The sequence below is a fragment of the Ranitomeya variabilis genome, chromosome 4, assembly GCF_051348905.1.
Source record: "Ranitomeya variabilis isolate aRanVar5 chromosome 4, aRanVar5.hap1, whole genome shotgun sequence".
In the NCBI taxonomy this organism is placed as follows: Eukaryota; Metazoa; Chordata; class Amphibia; order Anura; family Dendrobatidae; genus Ranitomeya; species Ranitomeya variabilis.
Window position 1 is genome coordinate 672,341,163 of NC_135235.1, and position 14,317 is coordinate 672,355,479.

At 48.7% G+C, this 14,317-nt stretch overlaps 1 protein-coding gene across 4 annotated transcripts in view; it reads left to right on the top strand.

The window, feature by feature from the left end:
* The first annotated feature begins 13,010 nt into the window (after nucleotides 1–13,010).
* LOC143766298 (uncharacterized) overlaps nucleotides 13,011–14,317 on the top strand; it is a 29,625-nt gene continuing 28,318 nt past the window's right edge. For 2 of the 4 annotated variants that reach the window (XM_077253866.1, XM_077253865.1), the window contains exon 1: nucleotides 13,011–13,076. The gene's annotated coding sequence lies outside the window, so the exon portion shown is untranslated. The remainder of the gene's footprint in view (nucleotides 13,077–14,317) is intronic. The other 2 variants (XM_077253864.1, XM_077253867.1) reach the window with 1 other exon arrangement.

Below are 14,317 nucleotides of genomic sequence, written 5' to 3' on the forward strand. Positions count from 1 at the left end.
TGCAATACACCATGATAGTCTTTGAGAATCGTGGTGTGAGGTCAATGGATACCTGTAACTGGACGTTTAGCTCATAGCCCAAAAATTACTTGTGTAGACACGCTGATGCCTTAGGCTTGGCATTTGATTCACTTGCAGTACAGAATGTATCTATGATGCTGAGTACTCACGGACAAGCCATAAGACAGGGTAGTCAGGAGGTTCAAAGTCAGACACCAGGATGGCTCGTAGTATAAAAGGGCTAAGTGAATTGTGTGGTCATAAAACAGTCCGGGGTCAAATGCCAGAAGGGTACATTAAAGCCAGGGAGTACAAAAATGGATAGAGGCCAAGTCTGGGGTCAGATACCTCAAGTCAGAGAGTATCAAAATCTGAGAATTGTCACAACAGTTCCAAGGTCATAAACAGAATCAGAAGTCAGACACAAAGGAAGCCCACACACCTAGCTAAAGCAAATCTACAACTGACACTGATTTCTAACAGCTAGCCAGCTAAATGCCTTGCAAATTACTTAGGATGGGAGGCACTTAGGGAGAACCTCTGCAGACTAGACTAGATTGACTACCCTGCTACTCTATTAAAATGCTGACAGCCCAGCACGCCCCAGGAACAGATTGGATGACTGGACTGTCACTCACAAAACCAACAGTCCAGTACACTCCAGATTCCATGCGGTGGCTGAGATGTCACTCTGTCCCTATGCCACAGTTTATGAAACCATGACAATACCCCCTCTTTAGGGGGGCCATTGGACTCCCAGGCTTTCCAGGAAACCTAGCATGAAAGGCCCTGACCAGTCAATCAGCCGTCATGGATCAGGCTGGAACACAGGATCTCTCCTCCAGTCCATATCCCTTCCAATGTACTGGAGGGAATTTTGGACCCTCCGGTAATCCACAACCCTTTGTATCTCATAATTTAGACTGTCATCAACAGCAACTGTAGGAGTCGGGAACACTTGCAATACCACTGAGGGAGCAACAGGGATCTATGGAAAACATTAGGGATTCAGAGAGATAGAGAAAGTTTCAACCTAAATGCCACTGGATTGACCACTTCCAGCACATGTCTATGAATTTCAGACCTAATGTCGCCGATGGTACCTTTAACTTTAATGAAACCAGGAACTGATGAACGTCTTCTATCAGCCTTCCATTTTTGGCGAGCTGGAGCAAACGCAATATTCCTTTCAACCCCATCCAAACATCCCAAAGCTTCCGCACATCGACCTCCAGCCCCAGACACCCAGAATTTATCCTAGAAAACTCACTAGAACAGGACCAGACGACTTAACATACTGTTTAAGTTTCTAAAAAGTCCAATAAAATCCAGTGACCAAACCTTGAAGTGCGCCACCTTGCAAGTGAAATCAGTAAGAAGTTTAATAATCTGCAAAAACCCCTTAATGTATTTCCTATAATAGTTGGCGAATCCAACAAAACTTTGCACCGCTTTCAGGTCACTAAGTTAAACCCAATCAATTATAGCTTGCACCTTCCCAGGATCCTTTTTAAAGGTAAATAGCAACAAATCTTCCAATGCAATCAGAAAAGACATTATTCATAAAGTTTTGAAACACTGCTGGTGCATTTGTTAACCCAAAAGGCATGACAAGAATTTTAAATAGACCCTCCAACATTAAAAATACTGTTTTCCACTCATCCCCCCTTCCAGATGCGTATTAAATTGTAAGCCCCTCTAAGATCAAGTTTAGAAAACCATTTATCCCCAGTAAGCTGATTATAAAAGTCAAGGATGAGCGGAAGTGGGTAGTATGTATTTTTAACAGTGATCTTGTTCAGTTCTCGGAAGTCAATGCAAGGACAGAGACCCCCATCCTTCTTTATTACAAAGAAGAATCCATTAGCCACAGGGGAGGAGAAAGCACGGATATGACCCTTCTGTAAACTTTCGGTCACATAACTTTTCATGGTGGTACGTTCAGGGCCAGATAAATTATACAGGCAAGTTTTAGTTCATTTAGCCCCATACACAATATCAATAGCACAGTCATAAGGACAATGTAGAGCATACTTTCACAGAGCTTAGACATTACTTTTGCCCTTGAGGCCCCATTTAACAGTTTCCTTCTGAAATCAATCAATAACAGGATTGGAAATGAACAACCATGGAAGCCCCATTACCACCCCAGAAGGTAACTTATCCAAGACAAAATAGGAAATGGATTCTGATTGAAGTGATCCTATTTGAAGTGTGAATTTCATCTTTGAGACAGTTCTGAAGAAGAGGTGGTTTGTCAATCTCAACAATGTGAATGAGTTTTGTCAGACTAAGTGTCCCTAATCCTATTTTCCGAACCGGTTCAGAATCAATACAGTTAGCTGCAGACCTGCAGTTAATGAACACCAATGCCTGGTTCTTGAAAGACAAAACCGTTTTGAGCAGTACTTTAGCTGAGGAGAAAAAGGATTGTTGGAAGTTTGTGTGACCTTCGACTATCACTCAGACTTAGATGTTTTCCTGGCTGCTTATGGAGCGCCCCCAGACACATGGCCACAGCGTACTCAGTACCGGGTCTCTCTCTGCTGGCTCTGTCGATGTCACGGTGGCTAGACCCCGGTCGGTGACCCTGCTAAGGGGCGTCCAATAAAGAAATAACAGTTCGGTGTGTGGTGCAAGGCACAATCAATAACGAGGACACAGGGATGCAGTCTCTTTACCTCTTTACTGATGGTTTCAGGATCCTCAATCCAGAGCACTGCTAACCGAGCTTGCTGAGACCGGCCGGTCCAATGGCACCTCCAGAGTTCCCTTTGCAGGTGGAAATCGGTGCCTACCAACTAGCGCCTGTATGTTGCAGTCTTCCCCTGCTGAGCACCACGGGAAAGTCCCCACAACTGTTGTGTCTGTTTCTGATGTTCCCTCACAACTGATCTTGATGTTCTTCTCCGTCCCCCAGATCATTTGGCTAGGACGCACCCGTATGACGAGTAGGCCTGGAGTTCTTCCGGGACCCTAGAGTCGCCCCTCTCCCACTGTTGCCCCCCATGTCTTCATAGGTGATTTGTGTGAGACAGCCAACCTATAATCAACTGTCCTGCCTCTGTTTGAAGTAATACTTGGTGTCAATTACTTCCTCGGCATTCTGGCCACCGGCTACGCGCCTCTGTAGGAAGTTGCTCGATCTTTCAGCACTACTCCTACTGGCTTATCTCCTTGTTGCTTTGATCTCGCTTCTCACTCTTCTCAATGCACCTCGCTTCTTGTCCTTTCTTGGGTACCGCCGCAAGGAAGTGCAGGCGCGGTCCTGTAACGTTCTCTCTGGTTCGCTAGGTCTCTGCCAGGATCCCACTCCTGACAAGGACCCCCCTGAGTCTCTCCCCGCAACACCCTCTGCCACAGGATGTTGCCTGTTCGATTCCCAGTCAGCTTCTCTCTAACTTCCTATCCAACCCCCAGTTTTACCTAATTGTGAGGAGTGGCCTAATACATAGCGCCCTTAGCTCCCCCTGGAGGCCAGACTGTGAAGTGTATTAGTGTCTGTGATACCTGGTCAGGTGAACTCCTTCAGTGCCATCAGACGTACCAAAGCCCCCCTTAGAGGCGGAGCAACATTACTGCAACGACCAGGACTCTGGGGCGCTGCACTTACCTGCTTCAGGTCAAGCATAGCAGTCCTTTAAAAAATGTCCTGTGACACCACAGTAGAAACAGGGTCCAAGATCCTGTCTCCCTTTTTTCTCCACAGCACGAAAAGTGGCAGCTCCATCCTCCATTGGCCTTACCGCTAGTAAACAGGATGGCGGAAGACTACAAGGCATCCTGCTGCCCACCATGCCTCTCATGAATTCTGCAGTCCATCCATACAGCCTGGGTCATGGCTTCTGCCAAAGAACAAGGGTGATCATGCAGAACAAGAGTGTATTTCAGGGATTAAGACAAACCTCTATGAAATTGGGACCTAAGGGCAGCATCATTCTACTGAACCTCAGTGGACAACTATCGAAATCCAGTACAGCAGTCCTCAGTGGTGCGACTCCCATATGTCAGATTCATGATCCTAGCCTCTTCGACCTGCATTCTGCCGAGTTCATCATAGAAAATCCCTAAGGCATAAAGAAATAATCAACTGAAGACCGTTCTGGGGCTTGTGAGGACAAGGAAAATGCTCAAGTCTGGTGAACCCCTTGTAATAGGGACCTAGCTATTGCCTCCCACTTGGACGTAGGTTAAATAATAGCTTGCATCTCTTTCTGTACGCTCTAAACCGGTCTCTCTCTCCTGAAAATGTGTCAGAAAGGGCCACTGCTGGTTCAGGAGATACCAACTGAACGTCCTAGGGGACAGACATCGCAGTCTCTGCTAGCAGTGAAGGGTTAGAGGAAGTTTTCATAAGACTAATTCTGACCCTGCAACTGGAACTGTGATGATCCCAGACACTGGCATTCCTTAGCCAGATCCTTCATCATCTGTGTCACATTTGCCACCTTGTGTGTGAACAGGCTCCATACTGGCGGGGAAAAAAAAATTATACGGTCACCCGAGCACCAGGTGTTTCCCAGGATGAGACCTTATTAGAAGAAGGGGATACGGATGGGGCATTACTATAAGATGAGGACCAGGGTGGGGCATTACTTTAAGAAGGGAACCAGAATGGGACATTACTATAAGAAGAGGACAAGTTTGGGGAATTACTATAAGAAAAGGATCAGGATGAGACATTAGAAGGGGATACGGATGGGGCATTACTATGAGGACCAGGGTGGGGCATTATTTTAAGAAGGGGACCAGAATGGGACATTACTATAAGAAGGGGACCAGGATGCGTCGTTACTACAAGGTGAGGACCATTATGGGGGACATTATTACAAGATAAGGACCAGGATGGGGACATTATTATAAGATGAGACAAGGATAGAGAAATTACTATAAGAAAGAGACTAGGATGGGGACACTACTCCAAAATGAGGACCAGGATGGGGCAAAACTCCAAGATTAGGACCTGGATTGGGCAGTACAACAAGATGAGGACTATGATGGGTCATTAATACAAAATGGGAAGCAGGATGGGAACCTTACAATAATATGGGGACCTGGATGAGTACAGTACTAGAATATGGGGACATTACTACAAGAATGCTCCTTGACCTGTACATCTGAAATTGTATCTGGTCTATTTGACAGGACCAGATCTTGTAGATTACCTCCCCTGGTTGGCTCATCTATCAGCTGAGAGAGGTAGTTATCTTAAACTGCGGATAAGAACTTGCAGCTTTTAGAACATCCAGAAGAGTCTATATCCCATTGAATATCTGGGTAGTTACCATCCCCCATAATAAGGACCCTATTATTATTTGCTGCCTTTTTAATTTGCTGCAGGATTTCATCCTCTACCTGTTTAGCTATATTAGGAGGTTTTAGCTATCTGCAATTTGCAGAGTTCCATTATTGCCATCCCCATGAACATTTTTCCACACTGACTCTAGATTATTATAGCTCCCCCCAATGTCCCCCAAAGTTGGGCTGTTGTAAAAAAAAATTGCAGTGTATGCATTTGTCTTTACAAACTCACAATAAGTACTTTTTTGTTGATTTATCATTACTGTGAATCACTAACCTAATACTTAGTTGTTTACCCACTTATTTTTAGAACTGCTTCACAACTATGTTGCGTAGAGTCAACCAACTTCTAGCACGTGTCAACTGTTATTCCAGCCCAGGATGCTTTGACTACATCCCACATTTTTTTTGCATTTGCTGGCTTTGCCTCAGAAACGGCATCTTTTATGTCACCCCACAAGTGTTCTATTGGATTAATGTCCATAGATTGGGTTGGCCTCTCAATAACCTCAATTTTGTTGGACTGGAACCAAGGTTTTGCTCGTTTACTGGTGTGATTAGCGTTGTTGTCTTGTTGACCTATTTCAAGGGCACCATAATGGAGTTTGGAGTGTGACTGTTTGAGGTTGTGGACAGGTGTCTTTTATACTGATAACAAGTTCAAACAGGTGCCATTACTACAGGTAATGAGTGGAGGACAGAGGAGCCTCTTAAAGAAGAAGTTACAGGTCTGTGAGAGCCAGAAATCTTGCATGTTTTTAGGTGACCTTTTCCACCATAATTTGCAAAATAAATCTTGCCAAATCAGACAAGATGGATTTGTTTTCTCATTTTGTCTCTCACAGTTGTGGTCTACCTATGATGTCAATTACAGGCCTCTCTCATCCTTTTAAGTAGGAGAACTTGCACAATTGGTGGCTGACTAAATACTTTTTTCCCCACTGTATCATACTGCTAATATTTTAAACACTACTGTAAGAGTCTCCAACTCTCCAACATTTGGTTTGCAAGAATTCTTGCAATTTCCAGCAGAAAATTAATACTATTAGCACATTTATTACTCCTACACACCTCACTAATGTCCTAGCCCACTAAATCTCACTCTCTCTGTCTACTCGATCCCATTATTTGCATAATGACTCTCCCTCCAACAGATCCTAGTTTAAAAGCTCCTCCATCCATCTAACCATTTTTTTGCCCCCAGCACAGCTGCACCCTCCCCATTGAGGTGCAGCCCGTAGCTACCATACAGCCTGTAGACAGGGCCGCCATCAGGGCATTACAGCCGTGACTGGCGTATGGGGCCCGGTGGGCAGAGGGGGCCCGCATCGGGCCCCGTCTCATCTGCACCTCCGGGCCCCTACCGGCAGCCGCAGGCTGAACCGGGCCCTTAGCTGCGGCCGGCGCTGCAGCGCTATTGCCGTGCGGGCCCGCGCCCGCACATCAATAGTTAACAGCCGCCAGCCAATCTGAGGCTGGCAGCTGACGTCAGCTGCAGCGTGCATGTCGCCGGCGTCTGACGTCATTGTCAGTCGCCGGCGAGTGCACGCTGCAGCTGCTTGGAGAAAGCAGGAGCGCGGGAGGTAAGTAGAGCTTGTTTTTTGTTTTTTTTTTAATTGAGAGCGGCGATCCGGGGAGCGCTGGACACAGGGGGGCAGAGCGCTGGACACAGGGGGGGCAGAGCGCTGGACACAAGGGGGGCAGAGCGCTGGACACAGGGGGGGCAGAGCGCTGGACACAGGAGGGGCAGAGCGCTGGACACGGGGGGCAGAGCGCTGGACACGGGGGGGCAGAGCGCTGGACACGGGGGGGGGCAGAGCGCTGGACACGGGGGGGGCAGAGCGCTGGACACGGGGGGCAGAGCGCTGGACACGGGGGGGCAGAGCCCTGGACACGGGGGGGGGGCAGAGCGCTGGACATTGGGGCAGGGCGCTGGACATTGGGGCAGAGCGCTGCACACAGGGGCAGAAAGCTGCACACTGGGGCAGAAAGCTGGACACTGGGGCAGAACGCTGGACATTGGGGCAGAACGCTGGACACGGGCAGAATGCTGGACACGGGCAGAATGCTGGGCACAGGGGCAGGAAGCTGGGCACAGGGGCAGGAAGCTGGGCACAGGGGCAGGAAGCTGGACACGGGCAGAACGCTGGGCAGAAAGCTGGACATTGGGGCAGAAAGCTGGACATTGGGGCAGAAAGCTGGACATTGGGGCAGAAAGCTGGATATTGGGGCAGAAAGCTGGATATTGGGGCAGAAAGCTGCACACGGGCAGAACGCTGGACACTGGGGCAGAACGCTGCACACGGGCAGAAAGCTGGACATTGGGGCAGAACGCTGGACACGGGCAGGAAGCTGGGCACAGGGGCAGGAAGCTGGGCACAGGGGCAGGAAGCTGGACACGGGCAGAAAGCTGGACATGGGCAAAACGCTGGGCAGAACGCTGGACACTGGGGCAGAACGCTGGACACTGGGGCAGAACGCTGCACACGGGCAGAAAGCTGGACATTGGGGCAGAATGCTGGACACAGGGGCAGAACGCTGGACATTGGGGCAGAACGCTGGACATGGGCAGAATGCTGGACACAGGGGCAGGAAGCTGGATACGGGCAGAATGCTGGGCAGAAAGCTGGACATAGGGGCAGAAAGCTGGACATTGGGGCAGAAAGCTGGACATTAGGGCAGAAAGCTGCACACGGGCAGAATGCTGGACACTGGGGCAGAAAGCTGGACATTGGGGCAGAAAGCTGGACATTGGGGCAGAAAGCTGGACATTGGGGCAGAAAGCTGCACACAGGGGCAGAAAGCTGGACACTGGGGCAGAAAGCTGGACACTGGGGCAGAAAGCTTGACATTGGGGCAGAAAGCTGGACATTGGGGCAGAAAGCTGGACACAGGGGCAGGAAGCTGGGCACAGGGGCAGGAAGCTGGGCACAGGGGCAGGAAGCTGGACACGGGCAGAAAGCTGGACACGGGCAGAACGCTGGGCAGAAAGCTGGACATAGGGGCAGAAAGCTGGACATAAGGGCAGAAAGCTGGACACAGGGGCAGAAAGCTGGACACAGGGGCAGAAAGCTGGACACGGGCTGAAAGCTGGACACGGGCTGAAAGCTGGACACGGGCTGAAAGCTGGGCACAGGGGCTGAAAGCTGGACACGGGCTGAAAGCTGGACACGGGGGCTGAAAGCTGGACACGGGGGCTGAAAGCTGGACACGGGGGCTGAAAGCTGGACACGGGGGCAGAAAGCTGGACACGGGGGCAGAAAGCTGGACACGGGGGCAGAAAGCTGGACACGGGGGCAGAAAGCTGGACACGGGGGCAGAAAGCTGGACACGGGGGCAGAAAGCTAGACACAGGGGGGCAGAAAGCTGGACACGGGGGCAGAAAGCTGGACACAGGGGGGCAGAAAGCTGGACACGGGGGCAGAAAGCTGGACACGGGGGCAGAAAGCTGGACACGGGGGCAGAAAGCTGGACACAGGGGGGCAGAAAGCTGGACACAGGGGGGCAGAAAGCTGGACACAGGGGGGCAGAAAGCTGGACACGGGGGCAGAAAGCTGGACACGGGGGCAGAACGCTGGACACAGGGAGGCAGAACGCTGGACATTGATGCAGAACGCTGGACACAGGCAGAAAGCTGGGCACAGCGGCAGAAAGCTGGGCACAGGGGCAGGAAGCTGGGCATAGGGGCAGAAAGCTGGAAACGGGCAGAACGCTGGACATAGGGGCAGAACACTGGACATAGGGGCAGAAAGCTGGGCACAGGGGCAGAAAGCTGGGCACAGGGGCAGGAAGCTGGGCACAGGGGCAGGAAGCTGGGCACAGGGGCAGAAAGCTGGGCACAGGGGCAGAAAGCTGGACACGGGCAGAAAGCTGGACACGGGCAGAAAGGAGAAACGGGGCATGATTGGAGACACAGGGGGCAGGATGACAGACATGGCGGCATGACTGGAGACACTGGGGCATGACTGGAGACAGATGGGGCAGGAATGGAAACAGATGGGGCAGAATTGAGACACAGGGGGCATGATTGCAGAAATGGGGGCATGATTGGAGATGGGGCAGAATGGTGATACGGGCATGATTGGAGACACTGGAGGCAGGATTGGAGACAGATGGGGCAGGATGGATACGATGGAGACAGATGGGGCAGGATGGGGAGATCATATGGTGTAGAATGGATACTCATTAGGGCAGGATGGGAGAACATATGGCTGACGCCAGGAATGAGACACACGGGGCCAGGATGGCGAATATTATTACCATAGGGGCTAATTAAGGGATATTATTACTGCAGTGATGTATTTATTTTATTTTTTGAGTACACTATTTTAAATGGAGGGGCGGACCTATTACTGTGTGGAGTGACACTATGTCGCCTTCTTCATGTGGTGTAATGTAGAAGTTGGGAAAATTAAGTAATGTGTTCTGCAAGTGGAACTCGAGATAACGGTGTTATTTCCTGCAGAAACGAGTCCTGGCTGCATGAAATGATGTCGGTCTGTGCGGGATGAAAGATGAAGGACTTCACCTAGAGACGTCACTGGTGAGTCATTGTTACCTATACTCTGACACTATACACTGTATACTATATACAGAGCTCCTGTGTATAATATCACCAGTGATCACTGGATTACCTATAGACTATATACAGAGCTCCTGTGTATAATGTCACTGGTGATCACTGTATTACCTGTACACAGACACTGCATACTAAGTACAGATCTCCTGTGTATAATGGCACTTATGGTGATAGTATTGTGTTTTTTTTATTATTGATCAGTATTGTAGTATTCAGTCACTACGTGGTGGTAATATGTGGTCTGGTCATGATGTTGTGGTATTTGTTCCTTGTATTTGATATTATTCGATCACTGTGGTGGTAATATGTCATCTGGTCATGGTGTGGCTGTATTTGTGCCTTGTAGATAGTATTATAGGTCACTGTGGTGATAATATGGTGTCTGGTCATGGTGCTGTGGTATTTGTTCCTTGTATGTGGTATTATAGGTCATTTTAAAAATTGAAAAATAAAAATATACCTAAATTGTATTGCATATTTTAACAAATATTTAATAGGTTACAGTAGAGTAGGGCCTGGCCAAAAGTGTCTACCTTGTCATTTTGGTGGCTTAAAAAAATCTTTTGGCCAAAACAAAAGCTGCCGGCTATATATGTGTGATCTGGTGATGGGAACTGTCAATGTGTCATAGGTGAGAAGTGGAGTTTTTCCAAGAGAGAGCGGTGGGACTGTGGACAGTTTGAGGGGTGGAGCGTGGAGGTGGGGCTGGGGTGGAGCCTGGGCGGAGTCTCAAGGGGGCCCCAGAAATTTTGCCAGTATGGGGCCCCCGAAATTTCTAGTGGCAGCCCTGCCTGTAGAACAGAGAAGTCGGCCCAGTACTCCATGAACCCAAATCTTTCCTTCCTGCACCACTTTCTAAGCCATTTATTTATCTCCCTGAGCATCCACTGTCTTTCTAGTGATGCTCATGGCACCACCGATATGTCTGAAAGCCCCACCTTGGATTTCCTGGCCTTCAGCTTCTCTCTTAGTTCCCTGCAATCATTTTAAGGACCTTCCACCACTCTCTCTTTCATTGGTACTGATGTGTGTCGTGATCTCTAGGTTTTTTCCAGCCCCTCCCAGCAATCTGACTATTCGATCCACAATATGCCAGAGCACCCGGAAGACAACACATTGTTCGCCGTCTCGGCGGCAGTTGACCCTGTATGTCCGCCTAATTATAGAGTCCCCTACCACCAACATCTGTCTGGACTTTGCTGCACTCCTATTTCCCTCCTTCCTACAGCAGTCATTTTCTTGGTTGCTAGGAGCAGTGTCCTGCTGTAGTGATTGTAGAGCTGGGCTTGCATTCCTAATATCAGCCAAACAGGCATATTTACTAGGCTGTGCCAGATCAGAACTGGGCTCCCTGGCACTTTTTTCCCCAACCCCTTTTTCTGTCACACAGCCATGTACTTCTGGGTCCTGATCTTCCCCACCTCCACCCTCCTCCATATCACTGGCCCCAGCCAGAGCCACTCAGTGAGCTCTAAACTCCTCTCCAAGTTTGCAATGCTCCCGAGTGTTGCAAGCTGCACATTTAGATCCATTACCTGGGCTTCTAAACATGTAACACACTGACATTGAGCACAGATATATTCACCCTCAAATGGCTGTTGGCATGCATACATCTCACAAGATGCACACCTGATGGCATTGTCCATTGAGCACGAACAAAAAAGATAAAAACAGAAGGCAAAGGAAAACTAGTAAGGAAAACATCAAGCTATGCCCTTGTGTTAAACCATGATATTGTGCATAACTATACACTTATCTGCAGCTACCGCACTGCTCAGCAGCCTCGCGTAGAGTCCCGAGCAAGGAAGGCGCCTGTCAAATGTTTGTAGCATTTACTTGGACCATAAATATCACAGATGAGAATACCCCTAAGGGTATGTGCACACATTCAGGTTTTTTCGCGTTTTTTCCACTATAAAAACGCTATAAAAACTCATACATTATGCATCCTATCATTTAGAATGCATTCTGCATGTTTTGTGCACACGTAGGGAAACAGTTTGAGCACTTAAGTGGAAGACAAGTAATGAGTCTACAATTATCAGTCGTCTTGAAGCCTAATTGGTTCTGCATGTATAATTTTAGCAAGAATCTTGCTAATCCTATTTGCCAGAATTTTGCGGATTTTCTGCGTTTTTCCCGCTGTTCTATGCATTGGGAAAAACCGCAAAACAAACGCACAAAAAAACGAGTCAAAAACGCGTCAAAACCACGGAAAAAAAAACCGCATGCGGATTTCTGGCAGAAATGTCCAGTTTTTTGTCAGGAAAATTTCTGCAAGAAATCCTGACGTGTGCACATAGCCTAAAGGTTTTAATGTGTCTGATCTAATAACGAGGCCCTCGGACCAAAGAAGGCTGCACACACGATATAGAGGATAACGTTCTACAGTCTATATAATCTATTCTAGTCTTGTACATTTATAAATATGTTATATATATAGTTACACACGGCTCCGCTCCGTACACCTCGTACACACACGGCTCTGCTCCGTACACCTCGTACACACACGGCTTCGCTCCTTACACCTCGTACACACACAGCTCTGCTCCGTACACCTCGTACACATACGGCTCCGCTCCGTACACCTCGTACACACACGGCTCTGCTCCGTACACCTCGTACACACACGGCGCTGCTCCGTACACCTCGTACACACACGGCTCCGCTCCGTACACCTCGTACACACACGGCTCCGCTCCGTACACCACATACACACGGCTCCGCTCCGTACACCTCGTACACACGCGGCTCCGCTCCGTACACCTCGCACACACACGGCTCCGCTCCGTACACCACATACACACGGCTCTGCTCCGTACACCTCGTACACACACGGCTCCGCTCCGTACACCTCGTACACACACGGCTCTGCTCCGTACACCTCGTACACACACGGCTCCGCTCCGTACACCTCGTACACACACGGCTCTGCTCCGTACACCTCGTACACACACGGCTCCGCTCCGTACACCTCGTACACACACGGCTCTGCTCCATCCACACTGTAAACCCCTCCTGACCCCACACATAAACTTCCCCTCATCCAGCACCATGACAACCAGCACAGCAGAGTCCTGCATACACTGAGGCCCCTGATCATGTGACCCCCTGACTCCTCCCCTCCTGTGACCTCATCACAGGTCCTGTGCGCACAGAGCAGCCATATATGTGGTGTGCGGCTCTGCAGGTGGAGGTAGGTGCTGGAGGTCCCTGTTACTTTGGGATTGGCATTATTATATTTAACCCCTTCAGGTCTGGGCTATTTTGCACTTCATATAAACATTTTTTTAGATTTCATTCCTAAATTATATCTATAATGTGGACAAATTTTATATTTTTGGGTAATTTTCACTATTTTGCTGCCTTCAAACAAGTTATAGATGGTAAAGTGCCACGTTATCAGGTGCACAGCCCCGTCCCCCACACATGGAGCTCTGTGACTGCAGGGTGGTCACTGTACGCCCCTTATATAAGAGGGACCCCCTACGGTCGCACTTGTCTCCATTGTTTGGTTTCCCTACGTGCGCTCTCACTGTGCCGTATTAATGTTGAGGGAGGCGATGTGCAGAGACCAGGTCAGCAGTCTGCGGGGGCCAAACAGGATCCTTGTGAACCGCCTCCTCCCTCCCGACATCATTGGCTCCTCTTTTGATTAGTTGGTCAATGCCGGGCACCTCTCGCCCGCCCGGCTAATCGAATGTAATGTCTCTTAAAGGGACTCTGTCACCTGATTTTGGAGGGAACAATTTTCAGCCATAGGGGCAATCTTGCCTTGCACAGGCGTGTACTATGGAGGACAGAGAATGAACTTCAATCCAATATTGCAGCCAGCATGCAGCCAGCGGGTAAGGAAAGGGTGAATCAAACACCCGAAAACCCCGCACCTATGGCTGAAAATTGTTCCCTCCAAATTCAGGTGACAGAGTCCCCTTAAATGTAAAACCGGCAATAATCTAAGAGGTTCGGATCTGAATTGCCAGCGGCTCAATAATAAATAATTCAGAAGAAAGAGGTGAAATCCTAATTCTTCTGCCCAAGGGAGAATTTAGAGGTAAGGTGACTATTAGTCCTAATGGAGAATTTAGAGGTAAGGTGACTATTAGTCCTAATACTAGTCCTTAGGGAGTTATATAAAATTTGCACCTATTTTTACAAAAATTTAGTCAAAACCAAATCTACTCATCACCTCCCATAGAAACCTCCATTCCACCGAGTCAAAAGCTTTGTCCTGACTTGTCCACAGTTTGAGCACCTAAGTGGAAGACAAGCGATGAGTCTACAATTATCAGTCGTCTTGAAGCCTAATTGGTTCTGCATGTATAATTTTCGCAAGAATCTTGCTGATCCTATTTGCCAGAATTTGGGGTAAAATTTTAATATAATTATTTAGGAGCAAAATGCGTATAGAAGACCCACAATCATTAGGGATCAAGA